At 40.1% G+C, this 21126-nt stretch overlaps 1 long non-coding RNA gene across 1 annotated transcript; it reads left to right on the top strand.

The window, feature by feature from the left end:
- On the top strand, window positions 367–19382 carry LOC109226261. The gene is made up of 4 exons (XR_002068018.1): window positions 367–423; window positions 3984–4221; window positions 7696–7843; window positions 19182–19382. It is a non-coding gene; the product is annotated as an uncharacterized LOC109226261 (long non-coding RNA).

Below are 21126 nucleotides of genomic sequence, written 5' to 3'. Positions count from 1 at the left end.
GGGGAAACAAATTGCTTTCACCCTATGGAGATGAATTGGACCATAATTATTTTTTAATGTTTGCTTCGATAATAGACTGTTGCAAAATCTGTAAGAAATTTTCTTTTTTTAAATCCTGAAAGGTTCTCCGATGAAAATTGGTGAATTACATGTTATTTTGATCGGTTAATCAGTCCACATCATAAACTAATGGAATAACCCAGTAGCACACACCGACAACCTTTTTTCTTCGTTGTACCATTACATTTGAGACAGTGACGTTACAATTTCCGTAGGGAATTATTTCTAAGAGTATTTTCGATGCCCAACATGTTCTGTATATGTTGACCACGACTAAAATTGTATTTTGTTTTTGTAGAATTGTTGACGTTTCTCTTAAGTTCAGTATAACCAACATACTTGCAAGAAGTTCAGCACTGTAAGGTAACCAACTATCTTATTTTCGTATATTTGTACACGTTGGGTCATATTAACACATTCGCTGTTGCTCATCCCCGTTGTACTGCTAATGGTTGCTGTTGTCCATCATTTTCTTTTGTACTATTATTTTGTTTGTAAACTGATTTATGTGCGTAACAAAAACTTTGGCTTGACATATTCGCTTTTTCATTTTTGGTGTCGTCTCACGGTGTCCACTTTCTTTTATTTCACTTTGGGTCATGTTTTGGTTAGATTTTCCTACTTAGTTAGCGAAGCTTTACCTTTGGAAAAGTACCTTTGCGCGGATGTTACAATACGAAGAAAAAAACCTTACAAATTATCCTAATTGTTCTCCCTATAGGTACAAAAATTGACCAGAAAGTCCAGAGGTATTCAGTTGATTCCAGTGTCACTTATGCCAAAACTAATAGTCAAAGCGTACTTTTTTTTTGAGAACATACCATGACATTATGAATGTTTGCGCGGATGTTATAATACGAAGAAAAAAACCTTAAAAATTATCCTAATTGTTCTCCCTATAGGTACAAAAATTGATCTGAAAGTCCAGAGGTATTCAGTTGATTCCAATGTCACTTATGCAAAAACTAATAGTCAAAGCGTACTTCTTTTTTGAAAACATACCATGACATTATGAATCGCCTCCCATATTTTCTTCCTTGTGGTAACTATATCTGTTCAAAGATAGCCTCAATGTTGTCACTTCCTGCCGTGTGATATGCATCTCGGTGATAAAAATTAATACAATGTTAAAAGGCTATGACAGTTCGCGCAGTATCATTTAAGAGTATGTACTACGGTTCTAATGGATCATACACAAAAAAACAAGCGCCCCCTATCATAAACGGATAGGAATGTCAACCGACGTGAAAAATACAAAGCGATGTCAGCAGAGAAAAAGCAGAAGTTGCTGCTACAGCGTCGACTTAAATACCAAGAGTCAATGACACGCACACCTCCTGAGAAAATAACTGTGGATCGCTTGACTGGAATAATGGATCCACCTGAATGTTCTACGAACACTTCTTACATTCTGCATCCAGGTTAGAACATACGATTCTCCGTACAAAATCACTTTCACCTTGTCTCGCAGAGTTATCTCTCATTTTAAATAGTCAACTTCCTCTACGCTTTCTCTTCGATGTAGCTTTTAATACGTGGAAGGATTATCCTCTGCCTTCTGCTATGGGTAACGAAATAGATGTACTGCGTCCACTTTCTATCTATGAAAAAGGTGAACATGCCCCTTCTACGCTTACTTTTACACTACTTGCCATCATTTTGTGCCATCTTAGGACCACCTAACTTAGTCTTAGGTTCAACGTCAGCAGTACCCAGTGAACTACGTAACAAAGACTCCGAAATAGTTATGCCTAGAGGTTCGTTTGGTTTTCTGTTTGCTGAAACACTAATTGTTTCCTATGGTTCACCTTAATTTTAACGGTCTATTTCCAATATATAGGTCGTACACCAACTACAAAGTCTGCTCCAATTATCGGTCAGTTGCGTTCAAACTATGCTCCGCTGAAGAAAGTTCCAATCTGCAAACTTTGCTCAGCAAAGAGATTTCAATATGAACCGCCCGCATTTTGCTGTGGCAGTGGGACAAAGCGTAATTTATTTCTTGGAAACAGTGTGGAGCCCAAACACTTCCGAACATACATTAGAACGTATAATAATCTTTTTGCATTCACATCACTTGGTGTGAAGTATGACAAAGATTTAGCAAAAAGAAATTCTGGTATCTACATCTTTAGAGTTCAAGGGAACATGTTCTTCTTTCTGTTACTTTTTAGGTTTAAACGGAAATAAATTAAAGGCTTAGAGTTGGTTTGAACTTTGAACATGAAATAACAGGTTAAAGGACAAGAAAGAAAACATTTATACTGGGCTAAGTTTTGCATTCATTTGCAAAAGATTTATTTTCCATATCTCCCATGAATCAGTTCCTTTTCTTCCTTCAATTGCAAGAAATGCAATCACTAAAGTAAGCACACTTGTTTATTTCCTAGTCGTTTGGTTGGCAGTTGCGGAAATCTTTTACAGATACCAAAATTGTTAAACTTTTTATTATGGCTGATAAATATAACTGCAAGAGTGTAGGCACTTTTTGTGTTAAGTACATTAGGTCTACAAGACTTGCAACATAATATGATACGATGTGAAATTATTTTGTTTTTGCATTCTTGTCTAAAACCCATATTAAGAAGGAATAATCAGGATTGGAATTTGATTGCGAGCAGCAATGGAAGTCCTTCAGTACGACCAAGGACAATTCAGAAATTTTTACGTATAATTAGGTCAAACTTGGAACAAGAATACCTAAATTTCATTCTTCCTTCGTAATTGCACATTCTAGAAACTGCTCCACTCTTCCGTAACTCTACTCACTCCTTTCTCTCTCTCCCTCTCTCTCTCTAATTTTAATTCAACTAGCGATACTGTATTTCGGACGAACATGTAACTTCTTTGAGGATTTGCGTCTTCATCTTCGAATTCTATAGGCGATATTTGTCGTATCATCTCTGACTCTAGAAGATACACAAACTTCTAATGGCTATTTTGGAGTTACTGCATTTGGCTCTTTTCTTAATTGATTCTGCAAATGCATGGTTTCTATTTAATATTTGGTGTCAAATTTGTTGATTCTGTCCAAATTGCACAATCTCTGACCCTATGGTTAAAAGACCCAAATTTATGGAAAGTTATTGTAGAGTTATTGAGCCTTATGCACTTTTGTTAATTGATTTTGCACATGCATATATTTATTGACTATTTTGTGTCGATTTCTTAGTACTCAATTGTATTAAGAAGAACTCAACGAGAATAGAGAAGAAATTATGAAAGGTTAGTAATGCACTTATGTTCTGTGAACTATTTCAGTTACATTTCAGCTTACTTTTTTCTAAAGCGCAACAGCAAAGCAGTTTGTTGTAATTTGGTCAATGGTGACGCCTTGAGTTTGAATTTGTTGCTTTGATTTTTATGGTGTAGACTTATTCTGTATGGCTAGAAATTTTTTACAATTAACTCAGTTGATTATAAGCTAAGTTGTTCATAATTTGGACTAAGAAGTTGTTTGTATCTATTTTATATACTATTGCGAACAAGGTTCTCAAGATGGACCAAATAAAGAAATACAATCTCTAATTTGATTCCATTCGAGCCGAACCTATTGGTTTCAAACTAGAAATCGTTAGAATATTAAAATATAACCCCTTTCTAACCTATTCACCGTTAATCACCAATTTATATAAAGGAGAATCCCAATGTTGTAAAGTGGAGATCTTTTCAATAATAAGCTCTCTTTTCTTTCTATTTTCTCTCTCTCTCCCAACAAGCTTTCTCTTACGCTCTCCCGAATATCCAAGTTGTTGAAACAATCACAAGCATAATACATATTTCTAGGTCTAATTATACTCGATTACGATTTATCTTTGATTCATTTTGATTGTATTCGTTTACAAAGTAATTAGTATCTTTTGAGCCTAACACCGTTAATCACCAATTTATTTGAAGTAAGCGAGTATATACTCTTTTTATAGGATTGAATATAGTTGCTGGTGTTGGTGAAATACACGAATGAAGAAGCTAGGGGTTCTACCATGTGTACTTTTGCCACCAATAAAGGTCATTGCAGAATCTGCTATCAAATTTGCTTACGTGCTCACCATTATTTGCTCCAAGGCATTTGGCTATTAACAGAGCTGGACAATTCAATTCTCAAGGATGATTACTTTATGTTATGCCAGCAAACCAGAAAATTTCTATAGAGAAAACAGAGTAAGTGTGTTTACATACTCTTTTCAACATTCTTATCGCGATTATCTATGCTCTTTGTGGAAAAACTTTATAGTAATTTCTTTTCTGTTTTGGTTATCTCTTTGGCTCTTCTCTGGCACTGTTAGGTTTTATTGTTTCATCTGTTGCGTCTTTTGGTTTTCTCACTATATGCTATTTTAGAATTTCTTTCCCATTACAGGTTCTATTTGACTAGAAGTGCATAATTTGGGTAAAATTATTGGCCGATGGTTTCTGTTTTTTCATATACTGCACATCGTCAGAATTAAATTTTGCCACATGAGTTAACTTGCATTTTTGGAGCTGGCTGCGTAGGTTCGAATTATTAATGAATAATACGAGAACTTTGGGCTGAGGATTATTTTTCAAGAACAAAAAAAGAAACTAAAGCTCATTTTTGTTAAAGCTTTAGGTGTCGGGGAAATAATTTTTAAACTTCTACATATGGATGGTTAAATGATATTAAATGGACCATGATTCATGAAGTTGCAATTAGTTTTGGTTCTGTTAGAATTTTTTTTTTTGTTGGTAATATTCATAGGTGTATAGTGATTGTTTTGTGAAGGGCAATTTTTCTTACAGCTATGAGATTTCATGCTGGATTTTTACCAACGAATGTTTCTCTCTTAATCGAGTAATTTGTTTTTACTCTGCACTCTTTTAACATTCGGTTGTCAATATAATTTTAAATATCCCGAAATACTATATGTTGGTATACACCACACATGTTGCTCAAACAGACTGTGCAACAAGGTTTCTTCTTTTCATATATCCATTGCTTTGGAGATGCTTCGAGAAAAGTTGCTTGGTGAGAAATAATTATGGTCTATTATTTCCTTTTTGAATTTGATTATAACCTCTTACCTTAAATTTTTAACGCATAATGTGAATTTCTTCTCTGATTTCATGAGTAAACCTCTATTTATACTCACGTTATATATAGTATTTAGCATATAAAGATCTTCATGCTTACTGCTATATCTTCCATTCAATTCGCGTATAAATTCATCACTTTTAGTAATATGTTCCATCCTGCGGCTACAAAATACTAATAAAGTTAAGGAGCTATGATCTTTGTGTGATCATATCAATCTCCTCATTTTAGCTATTACAAATACATATTCTGATGATTTATATAGGTTTCATCTGAGAGAAAATTATTCTGCGACGCAGCAGGGGAAGTTGTTCTCCATTTCCTTCATTTAGGAGAAATTGATGAGTCTATCTGCTAATTTGTGGTGTTGGACCTAACTGCACTGATTAGGGGAGAAGCTAGCTAATGGTTTTCTTATATTTGTGTTGTTTTTACCGAGGGTGAGGAGACGAGTTAGGTGTTTGGTAGTGCTCATAGGTTTGGGCCTTCTGGCATCAGATCCATTCAGAGGATTAGTGGAGCTCCATCTATTTTTGGTGAAGCTCCTTATTGGTTTTCAATTTAGGGGGAGAGAATTTTGTTGGTTCTCTAATGAAATGCGAGTGTTGATGTATATGTGTTGGGCTGTGTAAGATTGTGAGTGTAGTGTAGTGCATGTATTTTTTTTTCCCTACATTCTACAGAGTTATCCTTTTTCTTTTCGTCTAAATGTATATGGTGTGAGTTTTCTGTTTATAGGGTTAGTTTGTGCAATCTTTGTATGTTTGTTGCACTTTTTTCATTTATGTGTGGATATGTTAGTTCCCTATAGCTATTGAATTATATCTTGCTACAGCTTTATCATGCATGTTAGTATTGTTCCTAAATTATACATGCATTATGCCTTTGTTGCCAACAACTCCAATTAGAAGTGAACAATACACCCGAGTTATTTGATGAATATCTGCAAGAGGTGAATCTGAACTTCTATATTCAGTTGATTTTGGATGAATCAAGTCTTCATGATTTGAATTTCCCAAAAGGAGGGCTCAAGAGTATGATTTTGTCATTTGTAAAATTGTTATACCTGACATCCACATCACGGACTCACACTTACAGCATATTGGAGTGCACATAAGTTGCAATTTTGAATAAGCTTCGAATGAACTAATAACTATTTTACCAGATTTATATTTAAGTTACTGATATTCCTCTGGTGACACCACGAAGATGCTCAATTTTATCCCTACTTCAAGGCAATTGAATTGATCTTTACAAGGTCTTAAACTAAGGTATAACTGCACCAGCTACCACGCAGTTAGACATATGTACAAGTTTAGTCTAAACACAACTTCTTTTAGGTTTTGTTGTGAGAGAAAGGACTACTTAAAAGTCCTGCTTGCTCTTAATATAGTTGCAAAATTATCCTAATGGGAAGTTTAAATACCAAGCACATCTAAAAGGTTGCAAGTAAGTTAGATGAAATAAAAATATGTAAAGAGTACCTCTTTCTGCTTATTTGAGATGAAAATTTTGGTTGAATCCAGAAGCATCTTCATTACACAATTAAAAACTAATTTCTCATTTCAATCTGGATCAATTACTTTGAGGATAGTCGGTACATAAGAGGCAGTTGACCAAACAAGTGAAGTTGTAAGAACTAGCAACTTTGAGAAATTATTTTAACTTGCCCCATAAAATAGATACTTTGGAGAACCTATAGTATGTTCTGTGTCAGATCCTCCAAAAATACATTACATTTGGAGGATCCGACACGCATCCAGCAACATTTGCGGAGAGTCCGAGCAACATAGCCTATAGTTGAATTTGATTCTAGAAAATTACTAATTCTTTATGTGATTTATTTCTACAAAGATTTAACTTTATTAGCTGATTCTAAACACTTAAGGTACATATCTGAGCTTATGGGTTAAGATGTTATTCTAAAGTCTATTTTTAAGTAATTTATTTCTCTTTCTAACACTATAGTCCCTGGTCGAGTCGAGTCGTAAATTGTGGTAGTAGTGTTTTAGTCTTTGTACACTAAAAATAACTCAACAACATTGTCGGACAAGTATAGTGTAGTACTTTGGGTAGTTATTTGGATAACTTAAAAANACACTTAAGGTACATATCTGAGCTTATGGGTTAAGATGTTATTCTAAGCTATTTTAAGTATTATTCTCTTCACACACTAGTCCTGGCAGCAGCAATTGTGGTGATGTTTGCTTTGCACTAAAAATATCAACAACATGTCGGCAAGATGTGATACTTGGGATTATGATACTAAAAAAATGTTTTAGGTTCTGATGTAGAGGTAAGAGCTAAGCCTCAAAATTTACAGACATTATTAACGAGAAAATAAAAATTTGGACTTCCATTAGAGTGAATACATTTTTAGTTGGCAATGAACATAGTGTTGCATACATCTTTGTGTTTATTATCTCTTTGTGCAACCAAATGAGGACATTGCTGCTGTTTATCCTTCAAAATGTAAACCCTAAAGCAATAAAGCATTGCCTTATGAGATTTACACAATTTAAAATTAAGGCCAAGAGTGTATAAATGATCAACTGAATGCTAACATTGTTGATGTTTTGCAGGATGAGCATATTGATTATGAGGAATATGTAACAACGATGAGAAGGGGAATATAGGATTGATAACTAGAGCAATAATTAAAAGAGAACCTAATTAAATTAGGGATGACCAAGTCTACACTGCTGTTTAAATGGTTGGGTTCAATATAAGGTACTTGTACAATTTCATTTATAATATGGTTTTTCCTTTGCCATTACTTATCTATCTAATATTTTTTGGAGAACGTATTACTTATCTATCTAATGTAAATAGCATTCCTTTGTATAGCCTCTCAGGAATCTGTAAGTCATACAATTAGGACCGAGTATGATAGACTAAAGTGATTTTAATCTTGGTAAAGAAATTATTGGTGTTATGCTTGAAGTATTTGATAAAAAAAATTCTCTGATTGTTGCTTGGCTAATGCATGTCATTTATCTTCTTTAGCCCGAGAAAACTATTATACTTTTGTTATCTGTCTGTACCTACAATATCCATTAGCGCCTTATCCCCTTTCTCACACATATCTATGTACATATGTATATTACAAATCTCATATTTATATAAATATTTGTTCTTGTAAAACTACGGAGCCACACAATGAGGTGTATTTAGAGATAAAAAACGATTACAATTAACGGTAGAAGTATCTAATAGTTCTTTGCAGTAGCAAGTAGTTTCGTGTCACGACCCCAGTTCGCCCTCCGTGAACATGTCGTGATGGCACCTAGTCCCTACGACTAGGTAAGCCTAACGGTGCGGAAATAACATCACTTACGGAAACAAATAATTAAACTAAACAAACTAGAAGGGTAACTGTATATAAATGCCGCCCGGCATATACAACCCAATAATGCGGAAGTCTACAATATCATCTCAAAACCCGAAAACTCACGGGAACACAAGCTAGAAGAAGTACTGTAAATGCTCTAATCTCCAGAATGTCTAAGGCAAAAGTACGAAAGGAAAAGCTAACTGCTAAAGCTAGAATAAGATAGAGACTCCTGGTTTGCGGACGCGGTGATGTACCTCGAAGTCTCTGCTAGATCTCTCCGCCTCGAGAGTGATACGCCTGGGTAGAGCTACTTGGATCTGCACATGAAAAACATGCACAGAAGGGGCATGAGTACACCACAGCGGTACTCAGTAAGTGCCAAGCCTAACCTTGGTTGGGTAGTGATGAGGAAGGTCAGGGCCCTACTGAGGTTAAACAATATAATATGAATTAACAGTATGAAAACAGGCATTAATAATGAGTACAGCAATGGAATAAGACAGGCTAAACAAAGCAATAACAATTGCACAAGGAACGGGTAAACACGAAATATGTACAGTTCAATACCAATGGTAACAATGAAGATCTCCCAGGATACCGTCCTGTAGTCCTTTTCTCAACCGTTCAGTGGATCTCCCAGGATACCGTCCCGTAGTCCATCACATCTATATATCCGAAGGATCTCCGGGATACCGTCCCGTAGTCCAGCTATCAATGTGCAGGGGGGATCTATCGGGATTCTAACCCGCAGTCCCAAAGTAAATATGCAGGGGATCTATTGGGAATCGAACCCGCAGTCCCAAAGTAAAAAGACAGGGGGATCTATCGGGAATCTAACCCGCAGTCCCAAAGTAAACAAATAGGGGGGGGGAGCTACCGGAATCCCACATCCGTAGTCCCAATGTAAATACGCAGCCACAACAAGAAGATATTCAGAACTAGAGTGCAAAAGAAATACAAGGCAACAAGTAGTTCTAACCTAACATGCTTCACGTAGTACAATCCAGGCAACTTAAGCAAATAGGCAATTTTAGGTCAGCTAAGCATGCTTTTCTAGACTAACACGGACTATAATTGTAAGTAGAATAAAGCAGGTAAGAAAGAAACTCAGTCTAAATATTTAAAGTAAAACCGGCTTTCAACAATTAGCTCAAGTACGCGCTCGTCACCTCACGTACAAGGCATTCAATTACCAAATATCATATCCTAAGGGGAAAGGTCCCCCACACAAGGTTAGACAAGCCACTTACCTTAAACCGGCTGCAAAATCAACTCGAAACCACACCCTTGCCACGAGTATCCGACTCCAAATGACCCAAATCTATTCATTTCAATTACATCTCGTAAATAACATCTCAAGCAACTGATTCCACTATGTAATTTAAAGCTAAGACGCGAATTTAGGTAAAATGACCAAAATGCCCCTCAAGCCAACGTGGTCAAAACCCGATGTTCGAACCAAAACCCGGTTACTCATTCCCCACGAACCCAAATATGTAATTTGTTTTGAAATCGGACCTCAAATTGAGGTCCAAATCCCCAATTTTAGCAAAACTTAGGTTCTACCCAACATACCCAAATTTCCCCATTAAAATCTTTGATTTGAAGTTGAAATTATGTTAAAAGATGTTAAGGAAAGAAGAAAATGAGTTAGAAGTCACTTACCAATCGTTTTGAAGAAGAAGAATCGTTGGGAAAATCGCCTTTTATGTTTTGGGTTTTTGAAAAGTGAAAAATGACTGAAATTCCCGTTTATTTATACCCTTCGGAAATCCCCTGCGCGGACCGCGCAAAAAGGGACTGTGGCCGCGCTGACCTACTTGAAGACCTGCTGTTCTCTGAACTTCCCTACGCGGACTGTGCGAAGACGACCGCGGCCGCGCAGCACCCACCACGGAACGTGCAAAGGCGATCGCGGCCGCACAGCACCAACCGCGGACCGCGCAAAGGCGATCGCCGCCGCGCTGGCCCCTCCGCGGCCGCACGCGATTTCTCGCGGACCGCCCTGGAGGGTTCAGAGTCTGCAATATTTTCCTGAGCCTGCAACATCTGGTATTTTAAGCCTAAGGCATCCCGGGACCTACTCGAAACTCTCCCGAGCCCTCGGGGCTCCAAACCAAACATACACACCACCTCAAAAACATCCTACGGACTTATCCGTGCGATCAAATCGCCAAAATAACATCATATACATCAAATCAAGCCTCAAAGCTCATGATTTCTTCCAAATTTTTCATAGAACATCAAATTCCCATTTTAAGTCCGAAACACGTCGAACGACGTCCGTTCTCACCCGAACTTTACAGAAAGTGCTTAATTCATACATAAGGCCTGTATCGGGTGCCGGAACCAAAATACGGGCCCGATACCAACATGTTCTAACCAATTTTCATTTCAAGTTTCTTCGGGAAGATCATGAGCAGCACCTGAGGTCCGTGCTTCAGACCTTGAGAGAGAAGAAGTTATATGCAAAGTTCTCAAAATGTGAGTTTTGGTTGAGTTCGGTGGCATTCTTAGGCCACGTAATTTCGAGTGAGGGCATTCGGGTGGATCCGAGGAAGATAGAGGCCGTGCATAGTTGGCCCAGGCCGTCCTCAGCTATAGAGATTCGCAATTTCCTTGGTTTGGTGGGCTACTACCGTCGTTTCGTGGAGGGATTTTCATCGATTGCGGCCCCTATGATTAGATTGACCCAGAAGGGTCCCCCATTTTAGTGGACAGAGGAGTGTGAGGCGAGCTTTCAGAAGCTCAAGATAGCTTTGACTACAACCCCTATTTTGATATTGCCTACTGGTTCGGGGTCCTATACAGTTTATTGTGATGCCTCACTGGTTGGCCTTGGATCGGTGTTGATGCAGAACGGTAGAGTGATTGCCTACGCGTCCAGACAGTTGAAGATACATGATAAGAACTACCCTGTCCACGACCTTGAGTTAGCTGCTATTGTTCATGCCTTGAAGATCTAGCGTCATTATTTGTACGGTGTGCCTTGTGAGATCTATACTGATCACCAGGATCTAAATTTGCGCCAGAGGAGGTGGTTAGAGTTGTTGAAGGACTATGATATTACTATTTTGTATCACCCGGGCAAGGCCAATGTGGTGGCGGATGCCTGGAGTCGCCGGGCGGAGAGTTTGGGGAGTTTGGCATATTTACCAGCTTCAGAGAGGCCCATGGCGATGGATGTTCAGGCCTTAGCCAGCCAGTTTGTGAGATTGGACCTTTCGGAGCCCAATCGGGTTCTAGCTTGTGTAGTTTCCCAGTCTTCCCTATTTGATCGTATCAGGGAGTGGAAGTATGATGACCCTCATTTGCTTGTCCTTAAGGACAAGGTCCAGCGTGGTGATGCCAGATATGTGACCATCGGAGATGACGGGGTATTGAGGATGCAGGGCCGGATTTGTGTGCCCAATGTTGATAAACTCCGAGAGTTGATTTTAGCAGAGGCCCATAGTTCGCGGTACTCCATCCATCCGGGTGCCGCGAAGATGTATCAGGACTTGAGGTAGCACTATTGGTGGAGGCGGATGAAGAAAGATATAGTCGGGTATGTGTCTAGATGCCTCAACTGCCAGCAGGTGAAGTATGAGCACCAGCGACCGGGTGGGTTGCTTCAGCAGATAGAGATTCCGGAGTGGAAATGGGAGCGCATCACCATGGACTTTGTATCTGGACTCCCACGGACCCTGAAGAAGTTTGATGCCATTTGGGTTATTGTGGATCGGCTGACCAAGTCCGCTCATTTTATTCCTGTGCGTACCACTTATTCATCGGAGCGGTTGGCGGAGATTTATATCCGGGAGATCGTTCGTCTGCATGGTATTCCGATCTCTATTATTTCAGACAGAGGTACTCAGTTTACATCGCGGTTCTGGAGAGCCGTGCAGCAGGAGCTAGGTACTCGGGTGGAGTTGAGCACGACATTTCACCCCCAGACGGACGGACAGTCCAAGCGCACTATTCAGATTCTTGAGGATATGCTCCGTGCGTGTGTGATTGAGTTTGGAGGGTCTTGGGATCAGTTCTTGCCATTGGCGAAGTTTGCTTACAACAACAGTTATCAGTCCAGCATCCAGATGGCGCCGTATGAGGCTTTATATGGTAGGAGGTGTAGATCTCCAGTCGGATGGTTTGAGCCGGTGGAGGCTCGGTTGTTAGGTACGGATTTGGTTCAGGAGGCCTTGGACAAGGTCATGATCATCCAGGATAGGCTTCGTTCAGCTCAGTCTAGGCAGAAGAGTTATGCAGATCGCAAGGTTCGAGATGTAGCATTTATGGTTGGTGAGCGGGTATTGCTCCGAGTATCGCTTATGAAGGGCGTGATGAGATTTGGGAAGAAGGGCAAGCTTAGCCCTAGGTTCATTGGTCCGTTTGAGATTCTTGATCGGGTGGGACAGGTGGCTTATAGACTTGCATTGCCGCCTAGCTTATCAGCCGTGCATCCAGTTTTTCATGTATCCATGCTCCGGAGGTATCACGGTGATCCAACCCACGTGTTAGATTTCAGCACTGTCCAGTTGGACAAAGACTTGTCTTATGAGGACGAGCCGGTAGCTATTCTGGATCGCCAGGTTCGTCAGTTGAGATCCAAGAGTTTCCCTTCTGTTCGTGTCCAGTGGAGAGGTCAGCCTCCTGAGCCATCAACCTGGGAGTCCGAGTCTGATATGCGGAGCCGTTACCCTCATCTCTTTCCCGACTCAGGTACTTCTTTCTTTTGTGCGTTCGAGGACGAACGGTTGTTTTAGTGGTGGAGGATGTGACGACCCAAGCCCGAGTAATGAATTTTTGAGTAAAATTGTTTTTCTGAAAGTCATCGGGAATACACCAGAATATCATCAATAAAAACAATAACAAACGAGTCAAGATATGGCCTGAACACACTGTGCATCAAATGCATGAAAGCTGCTGGGGCATTGGTCAGCCCAAATGACATAACAAGGAACTCGTAATGACCATACCGAGTCCTGAAGGCAGTCTTCGGTTGGCTCCCGAATCTTCAACTGATGGTAACCTGAGCGCAAGTCAATCTTAGAAAACACATATGCGCCCTGAAGCTGGTCAAACAGATCATCAATGCGAGGAAAAGGATAACGGTTCTTCACTGTAACCTTTTTCAACTGGCGATAATTAATACACATACGCATGGAACCATCCTTTTTCTTCACAAATAAGACAGGAGCACCCTACGGTGAAACACCGGGGCGAATGAAACCCTTATCAAGCGATTCCTGCAACTGATCCTTCAACTCCTTCAACTCAGGAGGAGCCATATGATACGGAGGAATGGAAATGGGCTGAGTGCCCGGCAACAAATCGATGCCAAAATCAATGTCTCTATCGGGCGGCATGCCCGGAAGATCAGCTAGAAACACATCGGGATAATCCCGTACCACTGGGACTGAATCAACAGAAGGGGTATCAGCACTGACATCTCTCACATAAGCTAAGTACGCGGCACACCCCTTCTCAACCATACGCTGAGCTTTTAGAAAAGAGATAACTCTACTGGGAGTGTGGCCTAAAGTACCACTCCACTCAATACGCGGAATACCTGGCATAGCCAGCGTCAGGGTCTTGGCGTGACAATCAAGAATAGCAAAATGGGGCGACAACCAGTCCATGCCCAAGATAATGTCAAAATCAACCATACTGAGTAACAATAAATCCGCTCTGGTCTCAAAACCACGAATAGTAACAAAACATGACCGATAAACGCGATCCACAACAAGAGAATCCCCCACAAGAGTAAACATACACGGGGGCACTCAAGGAATCACGAGGCATACCCAAAGGCGGAGCAAAGTAAGAAGACACATAAGAATAAGTAGAGCCCGGATCGAATAGAGCTGATGCCTCTCTGTGACAGACCAGTATAATACCTGTAATGACGGAGTCGGAGGCAACAGCCTCGGTACGAGCAGGAATAACATAATATCTGGCCTGGCCCCTCTCTCAAGGGCGACCTCTATCTCCCCGACCTCCGCCCCTAGCCGGCTGGGTAGATGGGGTAGCAGCTGGAGCTATGACCATGGCCTGAGAACTCTGAGGAGCACGTTGTGGCTGAGCAGTCTGTGAAGATGCACCCCTACCAAGTCTGGGGCAGTCCCTAACCATATGGCGTGTATCACCACACTCGAAACAAGCTCTGGGAGGACGCGGTGGCTGTGACTGACTAGAGTCAGGTCTGCTGGACTGACCTCTGGAAGCACCCCGCGCAGGAGGCGCGCTAGAAACTGGAGGTGCATAGTAAGGCTCCTGAGGTGTAGGCGGAGCTGGAGCACTGCTGGCTGCTGGAAGAGCTGAATGAACGGGGCGACCCACGTAACCTCTGCCATAACGACCTGCCGCCGGGGCACGGGCACCAGAGTAGTGACCCGACTCTCGATACCTCTTGGCCTCCCTCTCCCTCGCTCCCTGGCGAGCATACCCTCAATCCTCCTAGCAATGCTCACTACCTGCTGATAAGGAATGTCCATCTCCAACTCTCGAGCCATGCTAGATCTGGTGGGTGGGATAAAACCCTCAATGAATCTGTGAACTCTCTCACGAACTGTAGCAACCAAGGCCGGTGCATGCCTGGCCAACCTGGTATAGCGGATAGCATACTCCGAAACGGTCATAGCACCCTGGCGCAAATGCTCAAACTCTGCGCGCCATGCGTCCCTGAGACTCTGGGGGACAAACTCTCTCATGAACATATCTGAGAACTGGGTCCAGGTCAGTGAGGCAGCCTCGGCTGGACTGTCTATCTCATAAGTGCGCCACCAATCATAGGCGGCTCCCCGAAGCTGGAAGGCAGTGAAGGAAACCCCGCTGGACTCTACTATGCCCATAGTGCGAAGAATGCGGTGACACTCCTCTATAAATCCCAAGGCATCGTCTGATGCTAATCCACTGAATATTGGGGGATCATACTTCTTGAACCTCTCAAGTCTACGCTGCTCGTCCTCAGAAGCAGCTGACCCGTCCTCGGGCTGAACTGGCGCTGCAGGCGGTACGGAAATAATCTCGGGGGCGTGCTCAACATGCACTCGCTGCTCAGGAGTGCGGACGGCGGGAGTCTGTGCTCCTCCCCCGGCCTGGGATGTGGCTGCAGCAAGGGGAAGCAACCCTGCCTGAGCCAAGATGGTGTACATACTCACGAACTGAGCCAAAGTCTCCTGAAGTAGTGGTGGCAGTAGTAGGTGTGCCAGGTGCCTGGGCTCCGGCGGGATCTGCTGATGGTGCCTCGGCGGCAGCCCGCGCAGGTGCTCTGGCTACACCACGTGCGTGTCCTCGACCTCTACCCCGGTCCCGGCCTCTGACGGCTGCAGTAGGGGGCGCGGGTGCCTGATCATTCCGAGTAGCGCGTGTCCTCACCATCTGTGAGAGAATAGAAAACAGAAGTTTAGAATTGTGATGTCAAGATATCGCACGACGAGGAAATTCAATGAAGTGAAAATTTTCCTAACAGTTACATAGCCTCTCGTAGATAGGTACAGACGTCTCCGTACCGATTAGCGAGACTCTAATAAACCGGCCTGTGTTCCGTGACTCCTATGAACCTAGAGCTCTGATACCAACTTGTCACGACCCCAGTTCGCCCTCCGTGAACGTGTTGTGATGGCACCTAGTCCCTACGACTAGGAAAGCCTAACGGTGCGAAAATAACATAACTTACCGAAACAAATAATTAAACTAAACAAACTAGAAGGGTAACTGTATATAAATGCCGCCCGGCATATACAACCCAATAATGCGGAAGTCTACAATATCATCCCAAAACCCGAAAACTCACGGGAACACAAGCTAGAAGAAGTACTGTAAATGCTCTAATCTCCAGAATGTCTAAGGCAAAAGTACGAAAGGAAAAGCTAACTGCTAAATCTAGAATAAGATAGAGACTCCTGATCTGCGGACGCGGCAGATGTACCTCGAAGTCTCTGCTAGATCTCTCCGCCTCGAGAGTGATACGCCTGGGTAGAGCTACCTGGATCTGCACATGAAATCATGCGCAGAAAGGGCATGAGTACACCACAGCAGTACTCAGTAAGTGCCAAGCCTAACCTCGGTTGGGTAGTGACGGGGAAGGTCAGGGCCCTACTAAGGTTAAACAATATAATATGAATTAACAGTATGAAAACATGTAGTAATAATGAGTACAGCAATGGAATAAGACAAGCTAAACAAAGCAATAACAATTACACAAGGAACGGGTAAACACGAAATATGTACAGTTCAATACCAATGGTAACAATGAGGATCTCCTAGGATACCATCCTGTAGTCCTTTTCTCAACCGTTTAATGGATCTCCCGGGATACCATTTCGTAGTCCATCACATGTATATATCCGAAGGATCTCCCGGGATACCGTCCCGTAGTCTAGCTATCAATGTGCAGGGGGGATCTATCGGGAGTCAAACCCGCAGTCCCAAAGTAAAAAGGTAGGGGGGGTCTATCGCGAATCTAACCCGCAGTCCCAAAGTAAACAAATAGGGGGGGGGGGAGCTACCGGAATCCCACATCCGTAGTCCCAATGTAAATACGCAGCCACAACAAGAAGATATTCAGAACTAGAGTGCAAAAGAAATACAAGGCAACAAGTAGTTCTAACCTAACATGCTTCACGTAGTACAATCCAGGCAACTTAAGCAAATAGGCAATTTTAGGTCAGCTAAGCATGCTTTTCTAGACTAACACGGGCTATAATTGCAAGTAGAATAAAGCAGGTAAGAAAGAAACTCAGTCTAAATATTTAAAGTAAAACCGGCTTTCAACAATTAGCTCAAGTACGCGCTCGTCACCTCACGTACAAGGCATTCAATTACCAAATATCATATCCTAAGGGGAAAGGTCCCCCACACAAGGTTAGACAAGCCACTTACCTCAAACCGGCTGCAAAATAAACTCGAAACCACAACCTTGCCACGAGTATCCGACTCCAAATGGCCCAAATCTATTCATTTCAATTACATCTCGTAAATAACATCTCAAAAAACTGATTCCACTATGTAATTTAAAGCTAAGACACGAATTTAGGTAAAATGACCAAACGCCCCTCAGGCCAACGTGGTCAAACCCGAGGTTCGAACCAAAACCCGGTTACCCATTCTCCCATGAACCCAAATATGTAATTTATTTTGAAATCGGACCTCAAATTGAGGTCCAAATCCCCAATTTTAGCAAAATCTAGGTTCTACCCAACATACCCAAATTTCCCCATTAAAATCTTTGATTTGAAGTTGAAATTATGTTAAAAGATGTTAAGGAGTGAAGAAAATGAGTTAGAAGTCACTTACCAATCGTTTTGAAGAAGAAGAATCGTTGGGAAAATCGCCTCTTATGTTTTGGGTTTTTGAAAAGTGAAAAATGACTGAAATTCCCGTTTATTTATACCCTTCGGAAGTCCCCTACGCGGACCGCGCAAAGAGGGACCGCGGCCGCGCTGACCTACTTAAAGACCTGTTGATCTCTGAAGTCCCCTGCGCGGAGACGACCGCGGCCGCGCAGCACCCACCGCGGACCGCGCAAAGGCGATCGCGGCCGCACAGCACCAACCGTAGACCGCGCAAAGGCGACCGCGGCTGCGCTGGCCCCTCCGTGGCCGCACGCGATTTCTCGCGGACCGCGCTGGAGGGTTCAAAGTCTGCAATATTTTCCTGAGCCTGCAACATCTGGTATTTTAAGCCTAAGGCATCCCGGGACCTACTCGAAACTCACCCGAGCCCTCGGGGCTCCAAACCAAACATACACACCACCTCAAAAACATCCTACGGACTTACCCGTGCGGTCAAATCGCCAAAATAACATCATATACATCAAATCAAGCCTCAAAGCTCATGATTTCTTCCAAATTTTTCATAGAACATCAAATTCCCATTTTAAGTTCGAAACACGTCGAACGACGTCCGTCTCACCCGAACTTTACAGAAAGTGCTTAATTCATACATAAGGCCTGTATCGGGCGCCGGAACCAAAATACGGGCCCGATACCATCATGTTCTAACCAATTTTCATTTCAATTTTCTTCATATATTTCAGAAAATAATTTTACTCAAAAATTCATTGCTCGGGCTTGGGGCCTCGGAATTCGATTCCGGGCATATGCCCAAGTCCCATATTTTCCTACGGACCCTCCGGGACCGTCAATCACGGGTCCGGGTCCGGGTCCGTTTACCCAAAAATGTTGGCCAAAGTCAAACTTATTTATTTTAATACCAAATTTTAGCATTTTTCACAGAATTTCACATTTAGGCTTTCCGGCTACGCACCCAGACTGCGCACGCAAGTCGAGACGACTAAAAATGAGGTTTTCAAGGCCTCAGAAGTTCGGAATGGATAAGAAAACAAGTGATGACCCCTTTGGCTCGTCACATTTCGGAAGTTTTATGTAGATATCCTGCCGCCTAAAGATGCTGGATATTTTAGTATAGGCATAACAGAGATTCTGGTGCAACTTGTTTTATTGGAGCACTTATTAACACAACTATTCGAGCCTCGTGATTGCTAGCAGTAAATGAAATCCTGGAAATTTGCATATCAATTTTTCTTTGTTTTTATTATCATTCCATCTATCATGTCCTCGAAAGACGGAGAGAGATTATCTATCAATAGACCACATAAATTATCCTAGCAATGTTTGTAGGAAATATTCTTGAACAGTATAAATTTTAGGACCTAGACTTCGAGAATTTCAGCACTTTGGATAATTTTTGTTCAATGGTCTTTTGACATTTCACATGTTATTTGTGCAGGTTTTGATGAGCCTACCACTTGTGTCATAGCCAGTAGAAATAGACTTTGTGCAACAACAGTTGATGCCTGCAAAGAGAAATCTTGAAGCAAAAATTCCTTGTTGTCAATAGTTAGCCAATAAATAAATTTAAAGGCAAACTCTGTAAATAGCTAACGGGAGTTGTGCTTAAACTTATGAAAGTGGCTACTCCCTTGCTAGATTAACCTTTTACTATATCTATGTTTTTTATATTGAAATTAAATCGTAACAAGTTGGTTTAGGTTGGACTAACATTTAGATGAATACTGTGCTTTTCTATTTGTTATGAGATTTTCTAACCATGTCGGGCATTTGCCCGTGCACAACACGGGCACCCGTCACCTAGTATATATATATATATATATATATATATATATATATATATATATATATATATAATTGTTAAAAATAGTGGTAGATGTTTTATAAAAATAATAAAAGGCTTATCTTGTACAAATGAGGAAATGAATCAAATATTATAGTAAAGAATGTACTAAAAAGGAGGATAAAAATTATTGTCAGGATATTTAACTTGAATTAATCTTTAAAAAAAGGAAAGTAAAATACACTCAAAAATTTTATTGCTAAATTTAGATAATTAAAGAATTTTGAAAAGTATAACGTAAAATTAATATTCTTTTAAATTATCTACACATCGTATGTGTTCCAACACTAGTAAAATATATAACTATTTTTAAATAGAAATAATACTCTCACAAGAGACAAGATTTCCTTCATGTATAAAAATGATATTAAATTTATGATAATTATTAAGATAGTAAATGCCATATCATTGTAACATAGTTTATCGTCTAATATATATAATTAGTAATAATTATTAGTAATAATTTAAATTTTAAATATAAAAACTATATAATTAACAACTACAATAAAATAAAATATGAGTTTGATAAGTCTCAAAAGTCAATTGACAAGTTTTGTTGCTATATGCAGGTAAACATTGTTTGAGAATGAAGATTAATTTAGCACTTCAAATAATTATTTAATTTCATATACAATTACTGTTCTCTTCCTTAATTATATGCAATTACTATTTTCTATCTTATAAAAAAAATATAAGTTTTACGTTTGACATTAATATTTTATTACCTAATAGTGTTAGAAAACGCTTGTCATGATTTTCATAAAAGAGCAAAAATATTCATCATTTTTGCTATGACAATCATTTTCATTTTTTTAAGCTAATCATTTTTATTTTTTTATAATTTAAATACTTATTTAGCTACAAGATTTTATTTCGAATAATTTCATAGGCCTAAAAGGTTATTATTACTATATGGAGTTTCAACTTGTGGCAAAAGCTAATGATTCGCTACGAAATTTTATCAGAGCATAAATTTGTGGCTAGATTATTCTATAATAAAATTATAGCTATTATGGCAACTATTGTCCTGATTTTTTAGCACTTGAAGAAAAAATATTATCTAGCTATAGTATTTTATTTTAAATAATTTATTATGGTTAAAAGGTTATTTTTTACTACAGTAACTTTCCGTTCATAGCAAAAACTAACAATTAGCTATAATATTATGTCATAACAATAAATATGTGGCTATATCATTTACTTATTGCCGCAATTTTTGTATAGCTTGGAGCAAATGTATTTCTTTAGCTATAATATTTTATTACAAATAATTTATTTTAGCTAAAAGATTACTATTGCTATAATAACTTTTAATGTGTGTCTAAAACGTATGAATTAGCTACGCAATTTATTATGACAATAAATTTGTAGCTATTTAGGCAATTATTACTACGATTGTTAGCAATTATAGCGAGAATAAGGAATTAGCTTTGCCAATTTAATTTTGTTGGCTAGCAAATTTTACGAATTTGTAAATAGCCAGAAAATTATAATTTTCGTGGCAATTGTTAGGTATTAGCCACGATTTTTTTTCATAAAC

This window comes from Nicotiana attenuata, chromosome 5 (genome assembly GCF_001879085.1).
Source record: "Nicotiana attenuata strain UT chromosome 5, NIATTr2, whole genome shotgun sequence".
NCBI classification, from domain to species: Eukaryota; Viridiplantae; Streptophyta; class Magnoliopsida; order Solanales; family Solanaceae; genus Nicotiana; species Nicotiana attenuata.
The sequence above is the reverse complement of the archived record's forward strand: the minus strand, read 5'-3'. Positions and strand labels throughout refer to the sequence as shown.